The sequence below is a fragment of the Epinephelus moara genome, chromosome 16 (assembly GCF_006386435.1).
Source record: "Epinephelus moara isolate mb chromosome 16, YSFRI_EMoa_1.0, whole genome shotgun sequence".
Taxonomy (NCBI): Eukaryota; Metazoa; Chordata; class Actinopteri; order Perciformes; family Serranidae; genus Epinephelus; species Epinephelus moara.
Window position 1 is genome coordinate 44025849 of NC_065521.1, and position 12200 is coordinate 44038048.

Genomic DNA, 12200 nt, shown 5'->3' on the forward strand with positions numbered 1-12200 from the left:
CTCATGATTGTGATTTGTTCGCTGCGTGCGCGTTCACAGCTCTTGATAAAGCAACCCTGGGTTGAGTTACCGAGTTGATATCCAGCGTCGTGATACCGATTATCCTGATTGCCATTGTTAGGGTTAGTCAACCCAGGATAGGTCTGGGTAACCCAGGAAAGGTTGATCTCGCTTCGTGATACAGGCCCCTGGATTATACTTGCATGAGTTGTGTGAGAGTTTGTAAACAGACGTTGATATAGCTTAGCTGTTATTGAAGCACTTTTCTTCAGTTCATAAAGGATGTTCCCCTTTTATGGATTCTCCGTTCATGATAGAGGCATGCAAAAAAACAAATGTTTTTTATATCATTGATATGCTATTTTGCTGTTTGTTTAAATACAGGTAAGATGTATTTCCTTGATTTTTAGTTCATTATTGTCCAATATTATTTAAGAAGTCTTGTCTTCCATGCCACAAAATCATTTCACAGTGTTATGTTTGTATCTACAATGTCAAGTCTAGTTAATTTCTCAGGCCAAGCACAGATCTTAACCAAATTTGTAGGATTAATTAGAATGCTGAGCGATAATCAGCAGTATTTTTCCAATAGCATGGCACTTAATCTTAATGACAAAGGAGCCATTTGTACGCCATGGTCGACCCACAATCCAATCAGGGCAGTGCAGGCCAAAAAAAAGCACTTAAATAAATTATGGTAAACCTTCCTCCAACTCCTGCAGATTTCATCAAGTAAGTTTAAAAAGCCAAACTTCACACATCAAAAGGAAAAACAACACGACAATACAATACGGAAATGAGAGGGGAGTGTGCAGCCTGAACAGATTCAGCACACTGTTCCACAGAAAAGTCAGTGTTATGAGAAGTGACGTCTTTCTCTCGGTAATGACGGCTGTTTCCAAAACACAGGCAATAAGGAAGACGTGAGGTTTACATGTGCCTGCTCAAACAGATATGAGTTACAAGGTTAAACATAAAACAAGATTTACAAAGATTGTCGCTGCAAAGGGGGTCACAGGCTCGGGGCATTATCTCTCATCTGTCTTACACTGCTGTTCAAACCACACAGTCATCCATCTGTGGTCATGATGTTTTCAGCTGCTGGTAGGAGTGTATAATCTCTGCACTGAGGCAAGGACTGAGCTCACCAAAGTTTCTGTCTGAACACACTCTGTCACACCAGTATTTAAAGCAACAAACATGCGTAGCGAGGTAAAACCACATATATTTTGCGTTGAGTGTAATTTGGATGAACTTTGACAGACAGATGTGCTGTTGACCAACAGCAGGCCATCAACCTGGGCTTACAGTGAAAATGTGTCTCTGTTTAACTCAGCACAGACTGGTCAGAAGGTATCAGAGACCCTGTACATCCACACTGGTATTTTATTTTTTCAAGCTGATCTCTGTTGGACAGTTGGACAATGTAGAGACCATTGTTTGGCTCTTTACTCTAAAAATGTAATATATTACTCGTTACTTGTTACTCTTTTCAAACATAACATTACTTTACCTATAACTCCCTGCCAACAGTAATTTGTTACACTACCTGTTATATTAATTTTTCATTACACCCCATAAAATTGGTAATTGACCTATGGCTAAGCCACGCCCCCCTCCACTTACTCGGACAAACTATCAACATTCAGTGACCGGCGCTATGGCAGGTGTCACAGTACACGGCATTTCACAGGAGGCAATTGATGATTTTTGGAGACATAATGATCAGATGTCATTGAGAAGTAACCAAAAGGGCCTAAACTACGCATTGGAGGGATATATTCATCATTTTATTGTTGAGAAGGTCGATGAAAAGCTTAAATTACAAGCCAAAATTTACAGGTCACAGTGTACGCTTGTGAACCGCATCTGGTTGCCGTCACCATCAAAGACAACAAGTTAAAGTGCCACTGAAGTTAAGGTTTTTGGCTCAGAATATGAGAAAAGGATAACGGCCTTTTTACCATCTTTACCAAGAGTGTCTCTCCGTTAGTTTGGTGCTACAGTATTTACACTGAATCATTCAGCATAACGTTTGCCAACCTTTGTTATCTCTGCCATTACAGATAAGTTAATGAAGCTAAGCTCCAGAAGTTAACGTTAGCTTAACTAGAGCCCTTTGGACAACAGCTAACAATGATGTACGATCACCAAAGTACAAAACTAGAACAAAATAGGCTAATGAACTCCCAGCAAACAAGGTGACATGATGAACAACGCAGCTAGGAGCTAACGTTAGGCTAACTTTAGCTAACGTTAGCTAGAGATGTTAAAGATAACTTTATATTTCTTTCCAGCAAAGTGACAATATGTTGCCTCAAACACAATGTTGACTTACCTTAGAACAGATGTAGACATCATTGTTAATCTTATTCACGTTGAGTTGATGTTGTGGTCTAACGTTACCACACAACTTTATCCAAAGGAGACACTTTTCTCGGTTGAGATGTGGTTTAAAGTGTAAAAAATACACCTGGTCGCCCAGCCTCTCAGGATACCTTGTGTCAGAGTTGCATGTACCCCATGCACACCGTTTGACCATTTTTAAACTTCAAATCTCAGAAAAAGCTCATAAAACCGAACAAAACTGACTTTCTGTAATGCATTTCAATGGACGTCCAGGCAGAGAATGTCCCAGTGTATGGGAATGACTATACGCACTGTGATTGGCTCATCGCGTTTGAGGGTGGGGCTTAGCCATAGGTCAATTGTGTGTCTTCCAAAACTTAAGATGTGTACATCTGTGTGAATGCCAGGGGAATCAGTAATTTTTATTTTTATTATTTTTACCTGAAGGTCTTCAGTTACACGTGACCAGTTTTTTCCCACGGCTCTGCCTGGAAGATGGAGAGTCACTGGTGGAGCAACATTTCATCCACCACATATCCAACCACAAGCTTCATCACTTATCTGTAGCTGCAGCTGTCCACGAGTAAAATCCAGTTTGGGTTGTTTAGCCAGTGCAGGGCTACAGCCGACCTCCGTGGCTGAGGTGGGCTCACCTTTGGTGTGGTGTATTTCCTGAAGCTTCAAGTTGTTGTGCTGTCGCTCCTTAACCTCCAAGCAGAGGACGAGATCAGCAGCCTTAAAACAGGGACGGTCAATGATTGTTATTGACGCGTTAATGCCATATTCCAAACTAGAGGCCGACACTGTTGTGTTAAAGGTCACAGCTGTCACACCTCTTTGCTTCCCCAAAGCTGCCATGCAGTGTATAAGCACACAAAGGTGAGGCATGATGCTGCTGTAGTTTGATCTCTGTGTAAAAAGGGACTTTGTAGCAGCTCTATAGTTTGATCTCTGTGTAAAAAGGCTGCAGTCTTGAGGAGAGCACTAATCTGGCAACAGAAGTGAAAACACCTGTGAGAGTGGACTATGGGAGTGCGTGAGGAGGCTTTAAGGACCAGAGAGTTTCTTGAATCAGCACTGAAGTAAGAGATACGTCTTTATGGACACAGAAAGAAAAAACAACAACTGTTCAACAAATATACACTTATATTGTGTCAAAATAAAATATCAGTGGATCTCTTTTTTTTTTTCAGAGATGCCTCACGATTATTTGACTAAAGGCTCATTTAAGCTCAGTGTTAGATATGGAGATTGAGACGAACAGAGCCTTTTGTCTGTACTCTGCTTTCATTTCCATCTTATTTATGCACATTTTCTGAAAGCTTACAGATACAGATGGAACAAAGCAGTACCACTGAAGATTGTGGAGGCAGTGTAGCACATTTTAAGCAAGATACGACCACGGGAGACAATACAGAAATTTGAATAATTACATATACTTACATGTGCCCAACCTTCATGGATTTACGAGACACCATTACAATGACCTGGCAGTAATAATCCAAATTACGTGTTATTCTACTGCTCAGTCCAGAAACAGAATACTGTGCCTTCTCTCTCAGGCCTGGCAAAGACATTCAGTCATAAAAAACAATACATCTGCTCTTTTTTTACCATCATGATGAACTCTTCAGTTTAACATTACCATTTAAGTACTTCAGTAAAACTCTGCCGTGTAACTGTCATTGGGCCTCTTTTATTTTTCAGAAGCCAGCCAGCACTCACACGGAGTCATTTATCATCTGCAGTGTCCTCCAGCAGCACCTCAACAAACATCGTAATAATATGAACTTATACAGCACAGAATTCCCACAGTGCCTTTGTGTTCAGAGCAATTTTGTTTTGATAGAATACCTTTGTTAAATCACTTGCTTAGATAAAAACATGTATTTTAAAAAACTGTGACAGAGAGAAAATGCATGAAAATCAGATTTTAATTGACCTTGTTTATTATTTCTAACAACATTGAGGCTGTTGATGCCATTATATAAATATAATAAAAGGATGCTGAGCCTGATTTCAAGAGACCAAAGACACTAAACTAAAACTGCATTGTTACAAGCTCTTCAAGTGTGTGGTTTTATGTGTGTGTGTGTGTGAAGCAGATGGCCTCAGTGTCTTAAGTCAGAACAGTGTTAAGAGGAAATAATATTGCTGAGATGAGTAGCAGAGAACGCTTCTCTTCATTTGTTGCATGCTCACTGTCCTCGAGTGCAGACCAAATTACTTGCCATTGTTTGGAAAATGAAGTCTGGCGCTGAGGTAGTGTCTGGCTCCTTTGTGGCCTGCCCCTTTCATGTTTTGAATTTAAGGTCATGATGTATTTGGCTGTCCTGAACTGTTTATTTGAAGTGGCTTTTGAAGAGCTCTGGATTCATACACCTTCAGGTTAAACTGGAACCATGCCTCCAAAAATAACATATGAACTTTTAAGATCTCAGTTGCTGTTAGCTTTACTAAGTCCTTAAATACACTGAGTCACCACACTTATGAATTAAAGTACTTTGATATAGCTGTTAAACGGCTGACTAGGAGCTGATAAAGGTCAGCTGGTGTCTTAGCAACTTCACTGAGTGTTTTTGAAACAAGTGGCAACCTCCAGGGCTGAAAAATGAAGCCAATGCTAAAGTGCCAAAAACTGCAGTTCCTCCAATGGCCACTGGAGGCTGACTCCAAGAGTAAATCACTCCCCATAGACCCCCATGTAAAAAAGGCCTAACTGACTTTACAGCAGAAATAAACATGCTTACAGCCTGGTACAAAAAAGAAAAAAGGTTTGGTCTCATTAGCTAATTTCTCGTTGATGACAGCTGTACAGGTTTTTATATAACTCAAAACGTTATTAAGGCTTGAAGTCATGCATAATTGACCTATGGCTAAGCCACACCCGCCTCCACTTACTCTGACAAATTATCAACATTCAGTGACCGGCGCTATGGCAGGTGTCACAGTACACGGCATTTCACAGGAGGCAATTGATGATTTTTGGGGACATAACGATCAGATGTCATTGAGAAGTAACCAAAAGGGCCTAAACTACGCATTGGAGGGATATATTCATCATTTTATTGTTGAGAAGGTCGATGAAAAGCTTAAATTACAAGCCAAAATTTACAGGTCACAGTGTACGCTTGTGAACCGCATCTGGTTGCCGTCACCATCAAAGACAACAAGTTAAAGTGCCACTGAAGTTAAGGTTTTTGGCTCAGAATATGAGAAAAGGATAACGGCCTTTTTACCATCTTTACCAAGAGTGTCTCTCCGTTAGTTTGGTGCTACAGTATTTACACTGAATCATTCAGCATAACGTTTGCCAACCTTTGTTATCTCTGCCATTACAGATAAGTTAATGAAGCTAAGCTCCAGAAGTTAACGTTAGCTTAAGCGTACTTTTTTTTTTTTTCAGTCAGTGTGCCGTGCAGTGTACTTCTGGTTTCTGATGATTCAGGTTTTTCTGTGGTCGGAGGACTCTTGGCTTTCACGCTACCCTCTGGTACAGACAGCTTTTCACCGTAGGGCTCTGAGATAACATTTGGGGAATGGTGAAATTAGCTTGATCACTATATTGGGTGGGTCCTAACAGGATGTTGCTATATTTATTATTTGTTAAAAAACATTTTACACAACAGTCTCAGAATTAAGCTTTAGATCATTTTTGAACACGAGAGTAAGAGACTGAACGCAGCTACCAGACTGAGGATATTCCTTCATCATGAGCACTGATATTGAAACGTTATTCTCAGATGATACTCTTATTCATAAAAAGTACAACATGCGCATCAGGTAGCTCTTTCATATGAGTATTCGGCTCCACTCTACTGCAATTAGACAAGCTATTGTTTTAAATCAGTCAAACACACTTGGGAGAGGCTCTGATTTCATCACTAATTTTTAAGTGAACATTGTCTAAGTTTTAATACATGGTCAATGGTTTATGTACCTGCACTTGTATAACGCCTTTCTAGTCTTCTGATCGCTCAAAGTGCTTTAACACTACATGTCACACACACGCACATTCACACACTGGTGGCCGAGGCTACCACACGGGGTGCCACCTGCTACTTGGTATTCATTTACACGCCAACATTCACAGATGACACAGCCATCAGGAGCAGTTTACTGTAAGGCTCATCGTGCCCAGGTATACTTAGACTGGAGGAGCCGGGGATCAAACCACCTGTTCCACCTCCTGAGCCCAGTACACAACACTGATCACATCACGATGCAATAAAGTGATTCATGTAGCCAAGGGCTCCGGAAACATTGGGGTGGGACACACAGTATTTACCTGTAGCAATATCCACAGTAGCAAACAGCTGTAAACTTCCCTGTTATCAGGTAAACACAGCTGTAGCTAATAAAAGTAATAATGGGTAGGTTTTAACAACGAAGCTTTTACAGTCTGTTTTATTGGCAGTTACTTGCTAAATACAATAAGTCAAACTTATCTGTATTTAATTTTATCAGATGCAGCTGTGTTTGCCCTGCTGTGACACATCTTTCAAAATAAAAGGGCTCAAAGAGCACTCATTAAACATCTGCTGTCGGGCACCTTAATATAACTGGGGGCATTTGGACTGGATGTGAATGTTGATACCACTCTGGATAGAGTAACCCACTGGTTTGCTCATTCTGTGTTACCAGTGGTGCAGTGGAGGGTATACTTGGTATACCACCTCTTTTTCTGGCCATTTACAGTACATCCACTAATCAGCCAAAAAGTCTTTGAATATACAGGACAGTATGTCACAGCCTCCGCTCTCTCTCTCCCTCTCTCGCTCTGATTGTAGAGGTGGTGCCTGGTGCACAGCAGTGACCAGAGCTGCTGAATATCTTCAATCAGCTCTGCTTCATAACCCAGGCTCCAACTTCAGCACACCGCCACATCGTAGACTCTGCTTACCAGTCAGTCACGTTCAAGACACTATGTTAATCCTGTACTTTTGACCCGCTTGCTAATACCGGTGTCCCTGTGCCTGCAGCATTATCTCAGTTGACTCCTGCCTCCTGCACCCCCCAGTCTCGGCCTTTTGCCCCTCAGAACTCCTCCACTCACTTAATGACTACTTCCTGCTCTGTAACCAACCCATCAACCCTTCAGTGCATCCACCTCAGCAACTAACACTACAACACTGTATGCCTCCGTCTTTACCCCTGGGAGCCCCTTTGACCTCAGCATCTTGCCCTTCCAGGACCTTTTCTCCTGTCTGATTGGAGTGAAGACACTACCCAGTGTTCTTACCCGTGGAAACTCAGCTACTGCTGCACCAGCTGAAGAGCTGCCACTGTTGCAGTCCTACGTGTCTGTTAAGACCCTGACACACCAAGCCGACGGTCGGCCGTCGACCAAAGTCAGGCCATCGGTGAGCGTCTGTCGGCCTAGTTTTTGCGGTGTGTCCCGCACCGTTGGCCCTTAAGCAGCGGCGGCGGAGCTTGTCGGTGAGAGAGATCACTCTGATTGGCTGTTCAGGTTTTATTTCCTCGCCCCTGTAGCGAGTGAATCTGCCTGTAGTGAAACCGGGGCTAACCGGTGCTTCCTCCTCAGGCTCCACTTCACTCAGCTGCCCGACAGACCCGCTGTGTCTTCCCACTTTAACCTGAATAACAAACCAGAGCTAGCTGGGAGCGTTAGCCGCAGCATGACTGGAGGGAAACACAGCCAGTTAGCCTCCGCTAGTCTCTGAGCTAGCCCCGGCTCTCCGTTTGGATCCAACCGCACATAAAAAAAGGAAAGAAATGATCATGGGTGCAACTTCCTGTGACATAGTGAATGTTGTCGTAGTCGCATTGACTGTCTATGGTCAGTCCGAGTGGCTGATCCTGGTGGCTAACCGCCAGCAGCAGTTCTTTTCAAGAGTAAATCACCTTTAAATTAGCACTTTTAGGTTGTGGCTTCAACAACAGTGCTGAACATGCACTCAGAGCAAAACAGAATTGTGTCTGTAACCAGTGGTACAGTGTCTGCCTACAGCAGAGCATGTGAGCAGAGCGGACCGGGTGAAAATTTCCGCTCCTCGCTTGCAGACCTGTCACTTTGCGCCGCTCGTCCACTCCGCTTGGTTCTGCGCATTATTCGCTCCACTCCATCATAAATTTTATCCCGCTCCACTCGCTCACCACTCTGCTCAAAAAAACTGCATCATACTACCCTAATCTGTAATCTTCTATTCACAAATAAAACATGAGCTCGGTAGATTCTCCCCTCTCCCCGCAGTTAGGGACCGTTCTCCACGGTACCGCTGGCAGGGTGGAAATAAGTTAAAGTGTGGAGGAGACGGACCAGGTTTAGCGGCCGACCTCCGGGGAAGCCCTCTCGCCTCTCCCCGCAGTTAGGGACCGAAATTGGAACAAGAGATAAGGCTCCGCTCCACCGTTTAAAAAAAATAGCCGCTCCTCACTCAACGCAAAACCCTCCCCGCTCTCCGCTCAACTCCGCTCAGCTCCGCTCACATGCTCTGACCTACAGACTGGAAGAGAGAGGAATAGGAAGCTACCCACACTGTAAAATACCAGTTCATCCTGTACTGAAAAATAAAATGCACTGTCCCTTACTGAATCAGTACTGGACGTGATCTGTCCCATATTTTCATGCACACCCTACCTTTAATGCATACACAGTTTCACATGCTTGAAATGTCATAATAAAACCAAATGAGTTTTGAGAGCAAAGAAGTATTAAATCAGAAGGCATAGTGAGGAAGAGAATGAGACCTACAATGACAGGTCTGTCCCTCAACATCAGTACATGAAATCCCCTGTCTTACCATCTGACTGCATTCTCAGCCTACATTAAAAAAATACCTGTTATACAATCAGCGTAGAAGCATATCTTGAATTATGGGTTTAGTCATAGGTTGAAAATGTGTTATTAAGTTTGCTGTACGTCTTTATTCTCATAAAAGTATTGCCTGGTGGTGTGTTCAGTGTGTTTTGTTTCCCAGTCACTCAAAAGAAAAATAATTAGTTACCGCTGGAAAACACCAGTTTTGGTTCAGCAATGGTAGACCAGGGGCGATTGCTCTGAGACAAGGGAGGCTGAACTTCCCCTAAAATTTCATAGAAGAAATGGTCAAATATGCACTATTGAATTTACATTACAATAAGAATTTACACTGCATTAAACGTGCGCTAGGATGCGTTTAACATCATGACTATGATGCTCAAACATCAGCTGTTTATCACCAGTGTTCAAACGCGACCTCCCTGTCATACATTCTCGTGTCAGCACGGTGGACGCGGAGCCTCCAAGCATTCCTATGAGACAGCGCTGAGCAGGTTTTTTTCATGCAGCAAAGCGAGACAGTGTTTGGATAAATGCGACAAAATCGTCACTTCCAGGGAGGCTCAGCTTCCCTGGGACCTAATGGAGCGCTAGGCGGGAGAGGACGCTCGGTATCTGCATGATGATTGGAGGAATTGTCTAAAAGGCTGAACCCCTTTGTGACTGACAGCGCTTTTGAAATACACACCGGAATTGTCGCATTTCGAGCTCAGTCTCATGTGGATATTTGTGAGTAGAGTCTTCTGACAGAGTGTCGTCCGGAGTTCCTTATTTCCATAAGCGATAAAGGTAATTTTCACTGTTTGTACAGTACAGTTCAGCTGTTTAAACCCATCTGGAAATCTTTGAGGTGTGTGTTGCTGTGGTTCTATGGCATGAATGTGGTTGAAAAACAGCTTCAGTTAAATGTTCCTTTTATAAGTTACTGCCTCACTACAATATGACACATTTTATGATGTAAAGCTTCCCTGTTTGAAAGACCAGCAGCCGCCACTGCAGTAGACGCACCCATAATTCATGCAAGGTAAAATGGGGGCTAGGAATAACGTGGATAGGTTTATATTATGGTCACCAATTTTGGCTATTTAAAAAAAATGTGATCCATCACTTTATCTTCTAATGGCCACTGGTTTGTACCTTCACCTTTTTTTCAAAGAACCAGACATTTTCTGCTACAGTTGTTCATGATGTGCTGATGATTCAACTGACAGTGTGAGCACAATCGCTCAGTCACGTAACACTGTCTACTGAGTGACGGGGGACTTGTACGTCAGGAACCAGCGGTGCCTGAAATAGTTCCCCCCCACTGTCCTACTCGTGTTTTCACTCTGACATTGTGTCTTCTTGCAGTTCTGTTATAATGCAATAATTTTGCTCTAATATTAGTATCCACATGAGTTTGACCATACGTATGTGTGTGAGGGAAAAGACAAAAGAGGAAAAAGGAAGGGAGGGTGTTAAAGGTAAAATAGAGGTTGTGAGTCGTCGCTTTAAACAACCGAATGACAGATGTAAAAGCTTCTCATGACTGAAGAAATCTCAATACCTTAAAAGAGCCACAATTTCAGTGGAATAGTGTCATTTTATAAGTGAAATGTGGTGGGGCCAGAGGCTGTACAGAACGACGGGTCTTGGCTCCCATGACAACCACAGTTTCATCTTCCCTAATGATGGTTCAGCGTCACATCCCACCGCCTCTGCACCGAGGACCTTTTCACCCTGAACTCTCGTCTCGACAAGGAGGGCAATCTCCCCTGAGTGATGCTCTGTGTCTTTGTGTGTACATGTGTGGCACACACACACACACACACACACACACACACACACACACGCACATACAGGTTTTTTCATTGCGCCCGGAGACGCTTAAATTGAAGTGTAGTAAAAGCAAATGGGCTGCAATTTGAGAAAACATTTTTTTAAAGGCCTGTGTAGGATGTATCTGACTAAAGTGATCTTGTGACTGTGAAATGCACAGACAACAAATCATGTAATATATTTATTTTTGGTTCACAAAATGTTTATGTCTGCTATGCTGTACACCAAATCATTTGAGAGAAAAGAGATTACAATATTCTCTCAGCAATAAGCTTAATTAGCAGCAGTGAGTTAGTGTAACTTGTTTTTCCCAGTGTTTAGTATGCAACATTCAGAGCACTAATATAGCAGTAAACAGCTATTTGCTCTGTAAATGTATAGTGGAGTTATGACGTCCTGAGCAGAGAATGAAGTCACACTCTCTGTGGGCGCATCTCAAATCTCTTAATTGCCATTTCCTCGCTCCTCGATTGAACCGAAAGTTGTGCTGGTGCGCCATCTTTGACGCCATCCCAAAGCTCTTATTTGTGCTCTGAGGAGTAAAGATCTAGGAGTGAGGAGGGATCTCTAAAGGGAGTGAAGATACACGAGAGCAGCCTTTATGTTACTCTTTTATTGGCCGACACACCCTTGTATTGTGTTGACTGGGCTGTCTCTGATACAACTCATGACGTAGCCACTGTGACATCACCCGTTGGTTTGTGGACTCCTTTTTCGAAGCCTTGAGGTAGTCACTGTCTTGGATTTTTGGAGCCATATATGACCATATTTTTACAAGAGGGTGGAGCTAACCCTATTGCTAGCTGTTAGCCTGGTTAGCACAGGGTATTTACAGCTTTGGTTACCTGTGACAATGCTAATGCTAATATTTGCTTGTGAAAAACAGGCTTAAAACATTAAAACAACAACAATATTCCCAGAAAAATGGAACATCCGACTCCTTAGTACAACGCTGAACAAGACTTTTTTAAGTGACAAAAATGTTGCTATTAACTTTCATGTCAACAAGTTATATAAAAATTCATCCCCGTATAGTTGTCATGAATGTTGATCTAGCTGTAACGTCAAAAAACATTTTTTATACCAGGCTGTAAACATGTTTATTTCTGCTGTAAAGTTGGGCATTTTAACATGGAGATCTGTGGGGACTGACTCGCTCTTAAGGTCCGGACACACCAAACCGACATCAAAGAACTAGCGGCGATGAAAGCCACAGGCGGACGTGAGGCGACGTAGACGTCACCTCACGTCG